The sequence below is a fragment of the Triticum aestivum genome, chromosome 3A (assembly GCF_018294505.1).
Source record: "Triticum aestivum cultivar Chinese Spring chromosome 3A, IWGSC CS RefSeq v2.1, whole genome shotgun sequence".
NCBI lineage: Eukaryota > Viridiplantae > Streptophyta > Magnoliopsida > Poales > Poaceae > Triticum > Triticum aestivum.
In genome coordinates, this window is record NC_057800.1 from 696,432,409 (window position 1) to 696,439,450 (window position 7,042).

Consider the following 7,042-nt stretch of genomic DNA (forward strand, 5'->3'; position numbering starts at 1 on the left):
CTATACGCAATTGTCCGGTACTACTACAATACTACACTAAGTTGCTAATATAATGATACTATTTTGTAGCCATGTTAGCAACTCATTAAATTTGTTTATTTTTGTGTGTATTTCTCTATGATTCAAGGGGTTTTTAAGTTCCGATCAATGTCTATTTTTGTTTCCGTATCCGCTTTGTATTCGCTCCGTGTCTATTTCCGGTAGTATCTGTTTCCGTATTCATTTCCGGGGTTTCTGTATTCATTTCCGCTTCTCCAAAAAAAATATGAAAACAAATATGATAGCACTCAGTTCCGTCCGTTTCCGCTCCGTTTTCATCCCTACTCCTAGCTCCCTCTATGCCTATAAATACCTCCCCCATCCAAAATCCCGGGTCTCCTCCCCCTAACCCTAGATCCAGCTCCTCCGCGCGGTCGGACACGTCTGCCGGCCGCCGGACACGTCCACCGCCGCACCCAGCCTACCACCGAGCGCCACGTGTCCCCGGGGGACTGCATCGCCGCCGCCTCCCACCGACGCGGGCCCGCAGGCCCAGCACCGGCCCGTCCGCCGCCCAACCGGGCCCTGCGCCCCGCCGCCCCTTCCACTCCGCCCCGCCGCCTGGCTCCTCACCGAGCCGCCTCGGGCCGCCTCCACGCCGGCGGCCGCCACCTCGCCGGCGACCCCGCCGCGCTTCGCCGCTCCGGCTGCCGCCCGCCTCGCTCCGGCGCCGCCCACCGCCGCCGTCAGCCGCCCCCTTGTCGATCGCGCCGCCGCCCAAGTCCGGCGACGACCCCCTCTCTCCGGCGAGCTTCGTCCACTCCGGCGAACAGGAACCCCGTCGAACCTCGGATTGCGTGCAAATCTCAGATCTAAATATCTCGGTTGACTTTTGCCCCGAAACCCTAATTATTTTGCTATGTTCATCGCATCGTATCTCCGCATCCGTAGCTCCGTTTTGGGCATATAGCATATCAAAATGTTCGCCTCAGAGAGTACATCATTTCATCTCATTGCATCATTTTCATTTGAGTTCATCTTGATGCCCGAAATGCTGTTGGAAGAATGCTATTTGAGATAATTGTCAGATCTGCTGCTCCAATTAGATATTTGTCATTTTTGCCATGTTTAATGTGTGCATGATATGCCCCTGAGCTCTACATATGTTTTGTTATATGCTTTGCCATCTATCCAGAGGTGCAACCCATGTATTTTTGTGATGTGTGTGGTGACTAGCACAAGCTTGCAAAGTGGTGCATTCGTTAATGCTGATTTCAGGGACTTAGCAATTCCACTAAGTCCTTGAGCTGTTTATTTCAATATGACATATGTTCATGTTGTTTCCTAGTGATCCGTGCCTCTTTTGGGGATGATCAGTAGTGGTGCCCAGTTGGGGCGATCGGGACCGTGTCGCATGTTGGGTTGATCTTTTATTTTGGCGCCGTAGTCGGGCCATGAGTGATTGGATGATGTAATGCTATTTATGTACTTTGTTTGACGTGGCGAGTGTAAGCCAACTATGTATCTCCCCTTTTATTATCTATATTACATGGGATGTTGTGAAGATTGTCTAACTTGCGACATTGCTTTCAATGCGGTTATGCCTCTAAGTCTGCCTCGACACGTGGGAGATATAGCCGCATCGAGGGCGTTACACAAAACATGATCATCTCATACAATAAAATTTAGCATCATGCCTTGACCATATCACATCACAACATGCCCTACAAAAACAAGTTAGACGTCCTCTACTTTGTTTGCTGCAAGTTTTACGTGGCTGCTACGGGCTTAAGCGAGAACCAATCTTACCTACGCATCAAAACCACAACGATAGTTTGTTAAGTTGGTGTTGTTTTAACCTTCGCAAGGACCGGGCGTAGCCACACTCGGTTCAACTAAAGTTGGAGAAACTGACACCCGCCAGCCACCTGTGTGCAAAGCACGTCGGTAGAACCAGTCTCGCGTAAGCGTACGCGTAATGTCGGTCCGGGTCGCTTCATTCAACAATACCGCCGAACCAAAGTATGACATGCTGGTAAGCAGTATGACTTATATCGCCCACAACTCACTTGTGTTCTACTCGTGCATATAACATCAACACATAAAACCTAGGCTCGGATGCCACTGTTGGGGAACGTAGTAATTTCAAAAAAATTCCTACGCACACGCAAGATCATGGTGATGCATAGCAACGAGAGGGGAGAGTGTTGTCTACGTACCCTCGTAGACCGACAGCGGAAGCGTTATGACAACGCGGTTGATGTAGTCGTACGTCTTCACGGCCCGACCGATCAAGCACCGAAACTACGGCACCTCTGAGTTTTAGCACAGGTTCAGCTCGATGACGATCCCCGAACTCCGATCCAGCAAAGTGTCGGGGATAAGTTCCGTCAGCACGACGACGTGGTGACGATCTTGATGTTCTACCATCGCAGGGCTTCGCCTAAGCACCGCTACAATATTATCGAGGATTATCGTGGAGGGGGGCACCACATACGGCTAAGAGAATGATCACGAAGATCAACTTGTGTGTCTATGGGGTGCCCCCTGCCCCCGTATATAAAGGAGTGGAGGAAGGGAGGGCCGGCCCTCTCTATGGCGTGCCCTAGGGGAGTGCACAAGGACTCTCACGGTAATACATAACTGAACGATTTTCTTACAGTATTTTTTTCAAGTTTCTAGAATTGTGTTGCGTGTGCAGCTATCAGCAAGCACCTTCTATCAGTCTCTTAGCTAAAATGAGATCTAGGTGTTACCATGCAGGTTACAAAGGATACGAAGCAGCCAATTTATGCCTACTACCAACTTGACAACTTTTATCAGAATCATAGGAGGTATAGTCTTATTTGATGTTTTCAGTCAATAACTTCTGGAGCAACTTATTTGATGTTTTCAGTCAATAAAATGGGATTATTGTTTGTTAGTTGTGGGTCCTTATGGAAGTCTATATTTGACCTATTATGTTGACATCAGTTCACAATTTTATTTTCCAGTTCATGCCCCGGTCAAATCTAGAGCTATGCATGCCTATGTCATCTCTCACAGATCACTGTTCTTTTCATTCCTCCAATTGAAACCATGGCTGCCAGTATTGAGGTCACTTGCTATTCCTGCTTTTACTAATGTAAATTTTACTTATTTGTTTTGGTGGCTTAGGTGAACGCCCACAACCCGCCTTTGATTCTTGAGGTGTATTGTGTACTCTAAGATACATTGCCCTTGATGCTTTTTGTGATTTGGCATGGATGTTTGGTTCCTATTAATTTAAAGGTTGTAGTAATGACATTTTCTTTATCATACTAATGAATTTACAGCTTAATCTATCATGCATAATAATGGAATTTTTGGTTCCTGTTAATTTGGGGTGTAGCCAATCTCCTCTCTCTCACACAATCTGAATTTTTTAGCCATGCGTTTCAGCTTATAAAGGCTGAACTATATCTGATTTTTTGCTGCATGTTTCAGGGTCAGGATTCTGTACTAGACGTGATGAGATAAAATGAGGTCTGAATTTTTTAGCCATGCTTTCTTAGCTCATGAAGGCAGGAGCGTATGTGATTTTTCTGTACCACCTTCCCGCGGCTCTGAGGATTTTGTCTGCTCGCTGCCTCTCCGCTATTTATTTGTTGTGTCTACTGCATTGTTTGTTCTGCCACCCTTTTCCTCAGTTGCTAGCGGGGGGCCTTGGCTTATCGTATTGTTTGTTGCCTTCCTCTCATAGGTTCGTTGGTATTGTAAACCATTTTTGTTGTAGTAATAACTACAATGTCAAATAAATTTACATTTCACCTTGCTTCCACTATTATTCAAGTTTTTTCCTGCTTATTGGTCGTACTAGCAAGATGGTTTTTGTTTTTTTACCGTGTCTAACATAGTGTATTTCTACGATTTTTCTCTGTTAAAACGTATCCACTTCCATGCTCTTTTCTCTATTTTAGTACACAATAGTATGGCTGCATACTACCAATTGCAGAAATTATTCATTTGCCACTAAAATATATATTTTCCTATTCACAAATTAAATAAAAACAAAGATGAAGTTGGTCCCCGGATGCCTAATATGTTCTTTCATATCCTGGTCAGTTTACCAGGTAACAGAATTAATACTTCTTGTTGGTTCAATAGTCAATACCAGTGTTGTGAGAAAATTCCTTACGGTTGTTGTATTTTGGTAGCTTCTTCTTTTGCAAGTGGCAAATTACTGTTATGTACATGTGGAATCCGATTAAATCTGTGCATTGGTTTCAGTCATACTTTTCTAAATGGAGTATAGTTCAAGACTGTTTTGTGCATTAAATCATTCCTTCTACCTTCCAAGACTGTTTTACTATTCTGGGATTTATCTATTTTACTATCATTACTATGTTTTCATTGACATGGTAATATGAATAGTCTCCTGTACATAAGCCCAAGAACATAACAGGCCTAGAACTTTTTTAGGCTTTGTATTTGTGTTTTAGGAAAAAAAAATACAATCAAGTTTTGGAATCCATTTAGTCGTTGATCAAGTATGTATCCTAAGATCTTTATCAATATTTAGTAGCCTAACATCTTTCTCAATGGTGCATGTGGTTGAGCTAAAAGGGTACTCAAAACGTGTGACTACTTGGCTGTGGTGGATGTTTTAGCCTTTTCACTAATTTTCATGTGCCAATAATTTGCCAGATTAGCTTGTTGAATTAATTCATTTTTTTTGTGAGACATGTACGAATTTGCAACCTGCAGTATAAGGAAAACATAGTATATTTTGTCATCTTTCCCGCATAGGGAAATTATATTGCTTACTTATCTTTTGCTTTCTGAAAATTACGCTTTGGCCTTTGACTGTATAAATGACTATGTCCACTTTTAATTCGGGTGTCTTGTAGAGGAGATGGTCAGCAGGGCGAAAATGTTGTTTACCATGTGTTTTGATTGATTATATGCTTCAAGTATGGAGCGGTTGAAAGGCAAGGGACAAGCTCCTGTGACTAAAATACCTAGGTATTTCAATCAGGATTGTGCACTGCTATAGCTTTCTGGCTCTGTCAGTTTGGTAACGTCTAATATACTTTTATGTTTATAAATGCAGCAAATCACCGTGCCATAGGAATGTTGGTCACAGGCTCTCCACTTCGCTTTCCAAGACCAAGGGAACTACATCATTTGTGGTTGTGCCTAAAGATCCTACCCAAACTGGAAAAACCGCTTTTCCTGGAGATGTTGTTGACCCTGCATCCACAACAGATGTTAGTACTCATGTTCAACTACACTCTTATTGTTTCCCCTTTTGCACATTACTCACCTGATGAGCATCGCCATGTCATGATAGGAAACTAAGCAAGATGCTGCTGCTGCTGCAGCTACCGAAGATGCGAAGCACACAAAATTTAGCTTCTTAGACAAAGAAAGTTCAATGTACTATTTGCATCATTGACTGTTAATTTAACTTCTTTTCATTGAAGTACCCTGGTAGATTAATTCCATGTCTGTAATTATATTATGTATCTTAGCCCAGTTACGGAGCTCAAAACTTGCTAGATGCATGTTTTTTGATTGAGATGTTTGTGCTTTCAGGATACACATCTGTTAGTTTAACTCCTTGTTTTGCTTACTAAGTATGAGTCCTTAATTCGTGCTGCTATGTAAAAGCCCATAACCAATTGATTTTGAATCATTCTAACAGTAGTGTTGCTTTGTTGGACCATATAGTAAACGATTTCATTCATCTTTGAATGCCACCTGTATCATCAAAAAACAGGCAAAAACATGGTTACCATCATGTCCACTTCCATACTCTGATTGTTACGGAGCTCAAAACTTGCTAGATGCATGTTTTTTGACTGAGATGTTTGTGCTTTCAGGATACACATCTGTTAGTTTAACTCCTTGTTTTGCTTACTAAGTATGAGTCCTCAATTCGTGCTGCTATGTAAAAGCCCATAACCAATTGATTTTGAATCATTCTAACAGTAGTGTTGCTTTGTTGGACCATATAGTAAATGATTTCATTCATCTTTGAATGCCACCTGTAGCATCAAAAAACAGGCAAAAACATGGTTACCATCATGTCCACTTCCATACTCTGACTGTGTTAATGCTCCTCCATGAAAAACATAAACAATCCTTCTTACTAATGAACAACATCACTTACAAAAAAATCAGACCCTTGCTATTCTGAATCATTTTATTATCTTGCTATTCTGAATCATTTTATTATCTTCTCATATGATGCATATATGATTGCTCATACTATCTTCTTCTTTGTCATCAGCCTACAGTGATGGAAAAAATCAGAATCCCAACAAAAGTGTTGTTCGATGCTATGATGCAGCAGCTAGGCCTCTCAAATGCAGTGTACTCAACACAGAAGGCAAGAGCAATTGGTCTTGACGCAACTATTCACTTCTATCCCTCCAAGCATCAACTGGACAACAATCTTCCAGAAGATGTTGAAGACCAACTAGCAAACGAAGATCTCAAGTACATGAAAAGCATCCACAGTAAAGTGCTGCAGGACATAAACTACGACAAGATGCAACTGCTCCAGCAGAAGCGTGAAACTCTTGAGCATCAGCAGAAAGAAAGGGACAACCTTATAGACTATTTTAGCAATAGCTGGTGCGATAGCCTCGGTGGAGATCACATGCCAGCAAAGGAACTTTACCGTATAATAGATAGCAACTTCACGGCCAGATCAACATCCAGAGACAATGATCAGAATCATATATTATCGCAAGCAAGATATGTTACTGATCGTCCCACTGATACATCCACGCAATCAGAGTATGAACTCCAACAAACAAACAAGTACTACTTGAGCTTGGATGATGATGTTGAAGGAATTTTTGTTATGAACAATGAAAACATTCAACCACAACCACTATGAACAATTGCCTGAACAAGTTTTCAGCTCCAATGGTCCACCAAGCATAATGCATATAAGATGTATCTCTCTCTATCGTAAGCTTCTTAGAACACTATGTATCATGAATAATCCATGTGTATCAATCTGCCCTTAAATATATTTATGTTCACTCTTTCAATACTTGCCTTACTCTCGCCCCTTGCGCCATCGGCGCAA

At 42.3% G+C, this 7,042-nt stretch overlaps 1 long non-coding RNA gene across 1 annotated transcript; it reads left to right on the forward strand.

Moving 5' to 3' along the window:
• Nucleotides 1-2,590: 2,590 nt before the first annotated feature.
• On the forward strand, nt 2,591-3,781 carry LOC123059204 (uncharacterized). The gene is made up of 4 exons (XR_006427388.1): nt 2,591-2,611; nt 2,743-2,813; nt 2,973-3,075; nt 3,445-3,781. It is a non-coding gene; the product is annotated as an uncharacterized lncRNA (long non-coding RNA).
• The last annotated feature ends 3,261 nt before the right edge of the window (nt 3,782-7,042 follow it).